Below are 13,078 nucleotides of genomic sequence, written 5' to 3' on the forward strand. Positions count from 1 at the left end.
AGTTATTGCTGCTAATCTCTTCCTGTGCCTGCTTTAGAAGTTGAGCTTTATGCCGGACATGGTGGTGGATACCTATAATCCCAGCAATTCAGAAGGCTGAGGCAGGAGCATAGTGAGTTCAAATCCAGCCTCAGCAAAAATGAGGTGCTTAGCAACTCAGTGAGACCTTGTCTTTAAATAAAATAAAAAGAGGGCTGGGGATGTGGCTCAGTGGTTGAGTGCCCCTGAGTTCAATTCCTGGTACAAAAAAAAAATAAAATAAAATAAAAAGAAAGAAAGAAATTGAGCATTATCATATGTGTATTTGTCAACAAGGTCATAGTCACTATGAAAAGGAAATAGAGAGTTCAGCCCACAGGGAATATAAAGCCCTATTCTGAACTTTCACTGCAAAGTCCCAAATCAAATGATCTATACAGGAAGAAAATTCCTTGCCACACTGGTGCGTTCTGTAGGTACTGAGAAATTTTCATGGCAGACTTTTGGATGTCTCATCCACAAAGAAGTCCAGATTTAGGTCTCTGTGTTTGATTCTCTAAGTGTGGTTCACAGCCTGCAGTATCTTGGATGACTTACCCAGTTTAGACTCTTCTCCCTACCAGTGACCTCAGGCAGTGTCCTTTATCCCTGGCCCTCTTTATTGTTTATTTTGAGACACATTCTTGCTAAATCACCTACATCTGACCTCAAATTTATTCTCATCCTCCCTCAGCCTCAAAAATAGCTGGTGCACACCACCCCACCTGGCTCATGTAACTTATAACTGACAAAAACTGCTAAAAGCATAATTTTGGACTTGGCATGCATGTTGGTTCCTTGACTGGGGGCCTTCTCTGGGAAACACTTTCCAAGGTCTGCTTACTGCATGAGAATCTAGTGTCCCACTGTGGCCTCCATCACTGCTGCCACCACCCAGTAATAACACAGTCACCCCTGCCTGGCAGCCAACAACACCAGTGCCACCTGTGTGGAACCACTTCATGATGACATCACAGTCTTCAAGGGGCAAACCTCTTCCTCAGTTCCCTACACATTTACAGAGGAAGTGAAGAAGTGCGGTGTTACCCTAAGAGTAAGCATATGTGAAGCCACTGAGGACACTCCTCTTGTAGAGAAAGAAGGCATTCATGTGCTTGATTGAACTTTTGAGGATGTTGCATGACCCTCCAGCCAGATCAGTTTTGATGTTAAGTTTGAACAATTTTCAAACACAACATGGCTGTTGTGTTTGAAAATTGTTCAAACTTAACTCATTACTGCTTGTTGCAGTTGAGCCTTAGAGAGCTCCAGTGCTGTGTGCTATAGCATTAATTGATGGTGGAGTGAAGTATGAAGGTACAGCACCATCCCTAAGACAAAGACAGTGTGGGACTTGAAACAGCAAGCAACTCTCATATTTGGATAAACATAAAGTAAAAATTCAGCTGTGCTTCAAAAACTTCAGTTGCACAGAAGCAACTGCTGCATTCAGTAAATCATGGTTCCTGATGCTACTGCCTTGGAAGTGTAACTTGAGTTGGAGCCTAATTGGTTGTTAATATTATCTGAAGTGTTGAATGTCCTGGATGTATCTGAGGGAGCTTCCATAGGAGTATTGGAAAGAAGTTTCACCAGGCCAAAGATGGGCATAATTTCTCCCTGTATGTTTTGGTGATGATCAACCGACTTAGACACAGGCAAAATATTCTTACTATTCAGCAATTAAAATGGGTTGTGCTTTGGGTATGAGTTGTCCCCCAAAGCTCATGTGAGACAATACAGCAATGCTTACAGTGAAGTGATTAGATCATGAGAGCTGTGTCCTAACAGGGCAATAATACTGATGGCTTAATCATTTGAGAGAACTAAGGTAACTGCCAGCAGGTGATGTGACTCAGAAGGATAGAGGTCACTGAGGGAATGCCCTTAGGGGTTATATTTTCTCTCTCTGAGTTTGCTCTCTCTCTCTGCTTTCCTGCTGTCATGAACTGGGGAGCTTTCCTCTGTCATGTCCTTCCACCGTAATCTTCTACCTCTGCTCAGGCTCAAAGCCAACTGACCATGGACTGAATCCTCTGTAACTATGAAAATTACTTTTCCTCCTCTAAATTGTTTTTGTCAGGTATTTGGGTCACAGTAACAAAAACAAAATGACTCCCACAAAAATTGCTTTTCTTTTTTTTTTCAGATGACAAAATGATACTCATTTTATTTTTAAAACTCTAGTAAAATTGTTTTCCATATGACATCCCATTTTAAAAATTTAATGTAAACCAACCTGTGGGTTACTCATACTATACAGAATTGAGCAGCATGTTTACAGGTGTCTAGAATGTTTACAAATGCTATTCATTAGATAGTAATGTTTTGTAGTAATATTTTGTTGCAATTTTTCGAGCATATATTCCACTGTACAAGAAAGGGCATATATTGGTGTTCATCTATAAAAATTCTTAATAAATGGAAAATGGCAATTTTCCTGAGAGAAGATTTTTTTTTTCTTGAAATGGTTTTCTTAAACAATTGGGAATATAGAAAGGAGATGTAAATGTAAAAGAAATATAACAATGTCTAAGTTAACATTTTTCTTTTACATGATTGAAAGAACTATTAATGTAAAAAGGGTTTCATTCATTATAAAACCACTCTTAAATCTTATGCAAATAATGTAACACAGATTTCTGTAATGCAAATTTCACTTTTTAAAAACTATTGTATACATGGAAGAAAAATATCTTATTTGCCACCCTGTGTTCAAATTCTACCTGATCTCAGATCAGTCAGGCAAGATGAACTTGGAGAAACTTCAGTCACAGTGTATGTTAAAGTATCTATGCAATCTTGAAACTGTGAAATATTTTCACAAGAGATCCAGGAACTCACTCAGTTTCCAAGATGTGTCCCAAGTGGCCTTCAATGTTTTTTTTCCATGAATGCTTGCGAAATCTGCATATGGAACAGGTACTAGAAATTCTGGAATAACCAAAATCAAGCAGAGGAACCACAAGATTTGAGGTTATACACATGAAACTTGTTTCAAAGAATCTCTCTCCATCTTCCTTAGCAGGCAAGGCCCTTGTCCCATTCCCAGTTTCTGCAAGCAGTGCAGGAACCAACCCAGAGGCAGACTGGCTGGGGGTGACCCTGGTTAGATGGAGCTAGCCACATTCCTATTGTACTGGCCCTTCTCTGGAGAAGCCTCATCTTTTCTTACTCTTCAGCAAGCCGCCTGGGGAAACACATCTCTTTTAGAGTCAAAGGCACAGAGATCACCTTAGAGCAATATTCTATTGGTATTCGCTACTGTCAGGGCTACTGGACAAAATCAGACATAAGAGGTGCAAGGACTTTTTCAGTGGTGTTCTCCCGGCCTCCTGGCAGCAGGGGCTCAGGCCAGAGCCAGAGCATACCTGAAATCCTGTTGCTCTGAGGATGCGACACCAGTAAGCAAGGCCAGATTGATGTCTATGTAGAGCCCGCTCATCTTGACTGGAATACCTGAGCTTGCTGTTCTGGGGTTGGTGCCCCTCCTGCACAACTCATCACTGGGGCACCTGCCCCTGAGGCTGTTGGATGTGTTGGAGAAGAAGTATTTTTGCTGCAATCCTCTTAGAAGAGGTGGAAGAAATGTAATTATTGTTATTAGCAGAGCAAGTCTTTGACTTATTTAGGTCTTTAGGTTTTTGTTTCCTGGTTGAACTTCCTTTTTTCATAGCATGTGGTCAAGGAACCCCATGGGTTTCAAGTAGATTCCAAAAGTAGCACACATAGTTTCACCCTCAGGGTTTCTTTTGGTTATGGTGTGCCAGTTGGCACAGGACAGTGGAATCCTCCATGACAAAGGTATGTGCTTCTGGCTGATGAGGGGCCAGCTAAGGACATTCAGCTTGTTGTAAAAGCCACGGGCTTTGCACAGGTTAGGCCAGGGAACTCCAGTTGCCACAGCAGCATCTGGGTGAAGCCATAATTCACACACTAGGGGCTCTCTGCCAGATTCTCTAGCAAGTATGCACTAGGTTCCTCAGGTCCCAGGAGTAGGGCTCCAGGTGGCCAGGCTGGTATCAGTGGCCCACCCATGTAGGGCAAGTATTTGTAGACTCAATGTTGGTGGTAGTGGTGATGGTGGTACATCTGGTTCAGCAGCCACGCCACAGACACTGAGCTGTACTCACTGTTCATGGGCCCCAGGATGCACCTGCCCCTGCCTCTCATGCTGCCAGAGCCCCTGCTGCCCACCACAGTGTAGCCCCCAGGATCTGTGCTCTGCCATTGGCCATGGGAGAACTCGGCCATTAGGGGAAGCACCAAGGTGTGCACCTCAGCCTAGCCAGGGAAGTCAGTCTATTTGGCCCAGCCACTGGCTACACTGTCTCCTCTGCCTTATGGGGGACTGTGGGCTGAGGCTTGGGGCCAATCAGGGTCTCCGTGTAAGATAGGCTAGACAGACAGCATGGAACACATGTGGGTGCTAGGCACATAGACCAGGAACTGGCCATCTCCATAGCACCAGCTACTGTGGCTGCAGAATGTAGGAAGAGACAGGTGCGCCATGGAAAGCTACAAATCCCTAGCTGGAGAGGGCACGTACATGTGGGTGCATACCCACTCACGCGCTCAACCGCCGCCACTACCCAGCTCGGGGCGCCTCGGGCGGTAGGCCAGTTGCAGGGGGACCTCGGCACTCAGTCCCCATCAACTGGCACCACTGGGACCAATGGTTAGAAGGACGCAGGTCTCCATGAGACGTCCCTGCCTGCTGCGGGTACTAGCGGCGCCTCTTGCAAGCCACCTGCCTGCCACCCTCGGAATGGCCTGGAGCTCTCGCCAAGCAGCCGGCTCCCCAGTGGGCAGAAGGCCCCCCAAATTCTGGGAGCGGCCACCAACTTCGCACAGCAGCCGCCAGCGAAAAGGGCGGCCCCAGTATATGCGCCTTTGCACACCGCCTGGCTCTGGGCTGAACGTGCAGCCAGAGCTGCGCCCTCCGCGCCACAGGCAGCCCATGCATAGGTAGAGGGCAGCCCCAGCAGCACCGCCATCCTGCTGGGGACCAGCCTCCCGGATACCTCAGTGGCAAGGCAGAAGACCATGGTAGACAGTGCATGCCTTGCCAGCGGGGTCTGTGCCAGCGTCTAGGGCCTCAGGTCAGTAGGCAACATAGCCAGTAGTGCACCAGCAGTCCCGCCAAGGAGAGCACTGGACATTGCACCTCTTTCAAGAATTTTAAAGCTCTCCTGGAAGAGACGATTGATACAATAGAAGCAGATGGAGATACAAGGAAGCCAAATGATCATGAAACGTTGAAAGAGAACAGCAGGGAATTGACAGGACTCCACAATGGGCAGGAGTAGTGGCAAGATGCATAATCTGCTTGAATCAAATGTATGAAATATGATGTCAAGAGGTTTGTAATGTTTTGAACAACTAATAATAAAAAAAAATTAAAAAAAATAAATCATGAAAAAAAAAGATGCTGCTGTCAAATTGTACAGTGCATTTATCATGTTTTAACCCATTGGTAAATTCACCATCCCACGTTGATTAGCAGGGCTTTAGCTGGAGAAGCCAAGGTTCTGCTTCTCATGCAATACTGATCCATGCCTTTACATTTCCTTGTCCACCATAGATCAGGTCCTAGCAGCAACTCTATCTCTGGCTGTTTTTCAACGACCTCCAACCACTCCAGCCCTGTGTCCATACACTGCTGCCTGAGAAATCTTCAGCCAGGCCCATGTACTGACACTTAATCTATGTTCTTTTAGAACATCCTGTGGATCTCGCTGAAGAGCTTCCAAATCAGAGGCATAGAACCCAAAACTACCTTCTGATTGCACAGAACCCAGGGAGGGCCTGACAACATGGAAGTCAGGGCAAGAAGATGCTTTCCACACAGCATGGACTCACAGGTAGGAGCAATGGCAAAGGCATCCTGTAGCCACACAGTGTTTATGTTTCTGTTTTGTATGGTTGGATTCTGGAGAGCATCTTTGTCTTGAGAAGTGAATGGGATGACCACTAGACAGTCACACACTGAAGGTAGGACACTATGGGAGCAGGTCTCTATGATAGCTGGAGAACTGCTGCTTTTTTTGAACCTAGGGAGGTTCAAAAATATATGTCTGAATGCAAGTCTCTTTACATTTTTCATATATTAATGACCTTGTGTCAAGAGATCTGATTCCATGACCTTTGAATGTGCTACTTTATCACCTTTTCTAGCCCTATATGGAAAGTTGACCTTTGCCAGGAGATGAGCTCATTCTCCCCTTGTCACCCAAACATCTAGACTTGGGCTCTGATTGGTGATGACCTCTTGGACAACAAGCACAGGAGATCTTCTTTGGAATTAGTGTTTACTTCTGCCTAGACTCTTTCTGCTCTGCAACAAATTACCTGGGGATGGTCATCTAAGAGGAAGAGAAATTCCTTTCTCACAGCCCCGGTGACCATGGAGTCCCAGATCCAGGTGCTGAGCATTGGACTGCTGAGGGCATTCTTGCTGTGTCTGCGCATGGCAGAAGGCAGGAGGACAGGGCACAGGGTGGGGGTTGAACTCTCACAGGCACAACCTGGAGCCAGGAGACAAAGTTCTGTCATCTGTCAGGTGGAGGGAGGGCAGTGCACCCACTCTCTGCAGGTTCAGGATGTGCAGCAGCATCACCTTCTCTTCCTCACCATCAACATTAGGGCACAGCGAGGACTAGATACTTCAGGAATGTTTTGACTGGGATGAGTGTGAGTGCCCCACCATTGTGGGGAGATGAGGGGAGAATGAGAACCTCCTGCAACAGAATCCAGTTTACAGGAAGAAGGAGATGAAAGGATACTAAGAGGAATAGGAGAAATGTGAGATTTGTGGGGCGGGGGGATGCAGAGTAAGACAAATAGGTGCCCATGTTCTAAAGTGCCCTGCTCACCTTTTGGGGAGTTGACATAGGAAGAAATCAGACACACTGAGGGGAGCTCTGCAGAGGCTGCTACTGTGTGAGCTCACAAGTGGAGACAAGAGGATGGGACAATCCACGTATTTCATTTAAGCAGCCCCAGAACACTCTCCCAGGGAATCCATCACCACTCCATGGCTGCCTGTTGCCAGGCTGAGACTCCATATCTCCTTTATCCAGATGCAGAGGCTTCAGGTGCTGCTGGCACCAGGGTGTGTGACTCAGAGGGGGCTGCCCACTGTGTCCCTGATGGAGATGCCACTGGAGAGGTTCAGTCTCTTACTCTGCAGGGACTGATAACCACTCTGCCTTTCCATCCCCCAACTCAACAGGGCCATGGTCAGTGAATCACTAGGTGTGGAAGGACTGGGAAAACCTGGCCTTCAGAGTCTCCCAGGCTCCTCATGCAGGCAGGACCACCCAATGCACCCAGATTTGCAGCCCTGTGGGCAAGCAGTCCTGGCCTCAAGCAGGGACAGTGTGGCTTCAAGGACGAGTGGGACAAATCCCAGTCCTGGAATCTCTCAGTTGCTGAGAATTCCCTTAGGAACTGGATGACATCCTATCACCATTTCTCAATCTGAGGATTGATGGAGTTGGTATATAATATAATATAATATTATATATATATATATATATATATATATATATATATATATCACTTTTTGCACATATGCCACATTCAACCAAATGCAATACCTATTCAATTAAATGCAGTGCTCACATGGAAAGGTTAAAGGAACAAGATTATATGTTACTTACCTTCCTTTTTTCCCATTTTGTGACTGAGAATCAAATAATATATAGTCATTTTTTTTGTTTTTCTAATTTGTTCTAATTAGTTATACTTGAGAGTAGAATGAATTTTGACACATCACACATAAATGGAGTATAACTCATCATTCTTCTGGTTGTACATGAAGCAGAATCACACTGGTCATATAATCATATATGCACATAGGGTAATAATGTTTGATTCATTCTATTATCCTTCCTATGCCCATACCCTCTCCCCTCCCTTCACTCCCTCTCTTCACTCCCCTCTCTCTAATCCAAAATTGTGAATTAGCATCTGTATATCAGACAAAACATTGGGCCTTTTGTTTTTTGGGACTGGATTATGTTGCTTAGCATAATATTCTCCAGCTCCTTCCATTTACCAGAAAAAGCCGTAATTTCCTTCATCTTTAAGGTTGAGTAATATTCCATTGTGTGTGTGTGTGTGTATATATATATATATATATCACTTATTTTTTATCCATTCATCTGTTGAAGGGCACCTAGGTACATTGCACATTTTAGCTATTGTGAATTAATGTGGCTGCATTACTGTAGTATATTGATTTTAAGTGCTTTGAGTATAAACCTAGGAGTGGGATAACTAGGTCAAATGGTGGTTCTATTTCAAGTTTTCTGAGGAATATCCATATTGTTTTCCAGAGTGGCTGCACTGATTTGAAGTCCCACCAGTAATGTATGAGTGTACTTTTTTCCCACATCCTCACCAACTTTTAATATTGCTTGTATTTTTGATAATTACCATTCTGACTGGAGTGAGATGAAATCTTAGAGTAGCTGTGATTTGCATTTCTTTAATTGCTAGAGATGTTAAACATGTTTGTTGATTGATTGTATTTCTTCTTAGTGAAGTGTCTGTTCTGTTCCTTAGCCCATTTTTAATTGAGTTATTTGTTTGTTTGTTTTTCGTGTTGAGATTTTTGAGTTCTTTATATATTCTGTAGATTAATGCTCTATCTGAGGTGCATGTGGTAAAGATTTTCTCCCATTCTGTAGGCTCCCTCTTCATGTTATTGATTGTTTCTTTTACTGAGGAAAAGGGTTAGTTTGAATTCATCCCATTTATTGACTCTTGATTCTACTTCTTGCACTTTAAGGGTCTTGTTAATGAAGTCATTTCCTCAGCCAATATGAGACTACTTCTTTTTCTATGGGGCTCAGGGTCTCTGTTCTAGTGCTTGAATCTTCATCCATTTTGAGTTGAGTTTCAAGCAGGGTGAGAGATGAAGGTTTAATTTCATTTTTTTACTTATGGATTTTCAGTATGCCCAGCACCATTGTTGAAGAGGCTATCTTTTCTCCAATGAATGTCATGTGTGTGAAGTAAGATTCCTTACTACACAGGATCTAGCCAATTCAAATATTGGTCAATTTGCAGAAGGTATGAGTTGTCCCCAAAAACTCATTCGAGACAATGCAGGAATGCTCACAGTGAAGTGATTATATTCCGAGTGCTGTGACCTAACAGTGCACTAATCCTGATGGCTTTGAGTGCATGATTTGAGAGGACTAGGTACTGGAAGGTAACTGCCAGCAGGTGATGTGTGTCAGCAGGAACGCACACCCTTGTTGGTTACATTTTGTCCCTGGGAGCTTGCTCTGTCGCTCAGCATTCCTTCTGCTATGGGACAGGGTAGCTTTCCTCTGTCATGTGCATTGGCCATGACATTCTGCCTTTGCTCTGGCCCAGAACAATGGTGCCAACAAACCCTGGACAGAAACCTCTGATATTGTGAAAATATGTTTTCCTCCTCTAAGATGTTCTTGTTTGATATTTTAGTCACAGAGAAAAAAATGTGACTACCACAGAAAAAAATTGCATATCATTTTTTACAGAAGACAAAATAATACCCTTTTATTTTTAAAATTCTAGTGAAATAGTTTTCCATATGACATCCCATTTTTCAAAAATTAATGTAAGCCAACCTGTGGGGTAGTCCACTATACAGACTTCATCAAAGAGTTTACAGATGCTTAGAATATTTACAAATGCTCCTCATTACGTGGTAAAGTTTTGTTGCTATTTTTCCAGCACTTATTCCACAGTAAAGGAAAGAGCCTATATTGGTGTTCTTGTCTAAAAATTCATAACAAATGGGAAAAGGCAATTTATTCTGAAAGAAGATTTTTCTTGAAATAGCTTTCTTAAACAATTGGGAATATAGAAAGGAGATATAAATGTAAAAGAAGCATAAGAAGGTCTAAGTTTACATTTTTCTTTTCAATTATTTTAAGTACCATTATGTTGAAATATTTACATTCATTATAAAAATGCTTTTCAATTTTATGCAAATGATTACTACAGTGCAAATTGAACTTTTTAAAAAAATATATTGTATACATGGAAGAATAATATCTTGTTTTGCTACCTGTGTACAAATTCCAACTGACCTCAGATCAGTTAGGCAAGATGATTTTTTAAAAAAATTTATATATATATATATATATATATATATATATATATATAACATCAGAATGCATTACAATTCTTATTATACATATACAGCACAATTTTTCATATATCTATGGTTGTATACAAAGTATATTCACACCAATTCATTCTTTATACATGTACTTTGTATAATAAAGATCATCACATTCCACCATCATTAATTACCCCATGCCCCCTCCCTTCGCCTCCCACCCTTCTGCCCTATCTAGAATTTGCCTATTCCTCCCATGCTCCCTCTCCCTATCCCATTATGAATCAGCCTCCTTATATAAAAAAAATTCCACATTTGAAATTTTGAGATTGGCTAATTTCACTTAGCATTATCTTCTCTAACTCCATTCATTTACCTGCAAATGCCATGATTTTATTCTGTTTCTTGCCACATTTTTAATCCATTCATCTATTGAAAGGCATCTAGGTTGGTTCCACAGTTTAGCTACTGTGAATTGTGCTGCTATAAACATTGATGTGGCTGTGTCCCTGTAGTATGCTGTTTTTAAGTCCTTTGGGTATAGACAGAGGAGAGGGATAACTGGGTCAAATAGCGGTTCCATTTCCAATTTTCCAAGAAATCTCCATACTGCTTTCCATGTTGGCTACACCAATTTGCAGTCCCACCAGCAGTGTATGAGTGTACCTTCTTCCACACATCCTCGACAACACCTATTATTATTTGTATGCATAATAGCTGCCATTCTGAATGGAGTGAGATAAAATCTTAGAGTGGTTTTCATTTGCCTTTCTCTAATTGCTAGAGATGATGAACATTTTTTTGGATGTATTTGTTGATTATTTGTATATCAAGGCGAGATGATCTTTGAGAAACATCACTCACCTTGTATGTTGGAGTCACTACTCAGTTTTGCAAACTGAACAATATTTTGACAAGAGAGCCAGGAACTTGGTTTCCAGAATGTGTGCCAAATGGCCTCCAATGATCTTCTCCACAAATACTTGTGAAATATGCATGTGGAACAGGTGTGCAGAAATTCTGGAATAACCAAAATTGATCAGAAGAAACGCATGATTTGGGTAATTCACTTATAACCTTGTTGTAAAGAATCTCTCCATCTTCCTTAGCAGGCAATTGGCCCTGTTGCTAGTCCCAGTTTCTGCAAGCAGTTCAGGAGACAACCCATGGCAGACCGGCTGGAAGTGGCCCTGGCCCAATGGAGCAGGCCATGTTTTCACACACTGGTCCTTTCCTAGAGGAGCTTCATCTTTTTCTCTTTAGCAAGCCTCTTGGGAAATCACACATGGGCGGGAGGTTCTGTCTGCATCATCGCCACAGTCTGGGCTGCTGGACAAATTCAGACACAAGAGGTGCAAGGCCTTCTTGGGTGGTGTCCTCCCCACCTCATGGTCACAAGGGCTGAGGCCAGGGCCAGAGCACTTTAGAAATCCTGTCCCACTGAGCATGTGACTTCACTGGACAAGGACAGACTGAAATCTATGTAGAGCCCATTTGACTGGAATACTTGAACTTGCTATATTCAGGATTAGTGCTCTCTCCTGCAGCAGACCTCAGTGAGGCTCCTGCCCCTGAAGCTGTTGGATGTGTCGAAGGGGAAGTATTTTTCTGTAATCCTCTGAGTTAGAAGAGGTGGAAGTTGGAGTAACTGGAACCAAATTATTGCTATTAGGAGAACAATCTTTGGCTTACTTGTTCCTAGTTGGAATTCCCTGATTTTTCATAGGAAAAGGTCAAAGCACTCCATGGAATGTCAGATAGAGTCCACTAGCATTGCACACAGGTTCACCATCAGTGTTTCTGTGCCATAAGGTCATGGTGGTGGTGTACCAGTTGGCCCAGGAGAGTCAGAGCCACTAGGATGAAGGCACATGCTTCTGCCACTTTAAAAGGGTCAGGCTGAGGTCATTCATCTTATTGCAGGGGCCACATGCTTTGCACAGGTAGTGGTCAGTGCCCTCCTGCCACCACAGTGGTGTCTGGATGGAGTTCACCAGTTCATGCACTTGGTGCTTTCTGGCAGGTCCTCCAGTAGGTTTGTGATGGGGTCCAGAGGCACTTGGAGCAAGGCTCCAACTTGACTCAGCAGGCTGTGTAGCACCAGAATTTCCAAGGGTATAGCTGCCAGGCAGGCATCAGTGGCTAACCTAAGTGCTCTAGACTGATAAAAGGAGGGCATTTATGCACCCAATGTGAAATCCAGGCTCCCCACTTCCTCTTCCTCATGTGCTGTATTTGCTACAGCATTATATGTTCATGTATAATAATATTTTATTGATTTGTATATATTTATTGATATTGTATATATCAAAATAGGGTGTGTATCTATATATAGACATTACACATTATATACCTGTGTGAATAAATATTTCATGATTTGAGTATAAATTTTCAGTTCAAATTTAATATTGATAGCATTTTTAATTTATAACTTTTGTGTGTCTCTTTCTCTTTTCTCCTCCATTTCTCTCTCACACACAGATACACTTACTCTTCTCACCTTCTATTGAGCATGCTCACAGTGTCCTGCTCCAGCTTCTGGGTGTCACCAAATGCATTAATCTTCATTGTCCTTTTTACCCCCACCCACCCTTTTTATAGTATTTATCTTTGTTTGGCTTTGGATTTGCATAATACTGACCTGATAAAATGAGTTGGACAAGGTCCCCTGCTCTCCAATTTCTTGGATGTTTCCCACTGTGCAACTGTCACGTATACCTACAGTGTCTTGCTGAGTCTACCCACCACTTCAACCTCTTTACGTGCAAAATAGGTGTTGGTTGTTACTTTTCTATTGTTTAATTATCTTTATTTTAGGCTAATTGTCACTTGATTTATTTTCATAAGTTTATTAATAATTTTCTGTAATATCTTTGTCTCATCTGAAGTTCTAGTTAATAGTTAACATTGTCTGTGAAGGGAGGGGGATTGTGATTC

The 13,078-nt window shown here is 42.7% G+C and overlaps 2 pseudogenes; both read right to left on the minus strand.

The window, feature by feature from the left end:
* Positions 1-3,367: 3,367 nt before the first annotated feature.
* LOC144250183 (transcription factor GATA-6 pseudogene) lies at positions 3,368-4,672 on the minus strand (annotated as a pseudogene).
* LOC144250184 (transcription factor GATA-6-like) lies at positions 4,672-12,709 on the minus strand (annotated as a pseudogene).
* Positions 12,710-13,078: the final 369 nt, after the last annotated feature.

The sequence above is a fragment of the Urocitellus parryii genome, chromosome 14 (genome assembly GCF_045843805.1).
Source record: "Urocitellus parryii isolate mUroPar1 chromosome 14, mUroPar1.hap1, whole genome shotgun sequence".
Taxonomy (NCBI): domain Eukaryota; kingdom Metazoa; phylum Chordata; class Mammalia; order Rodentia; family Sciuridae; genus Urocitellus; species Urocitellus parryii.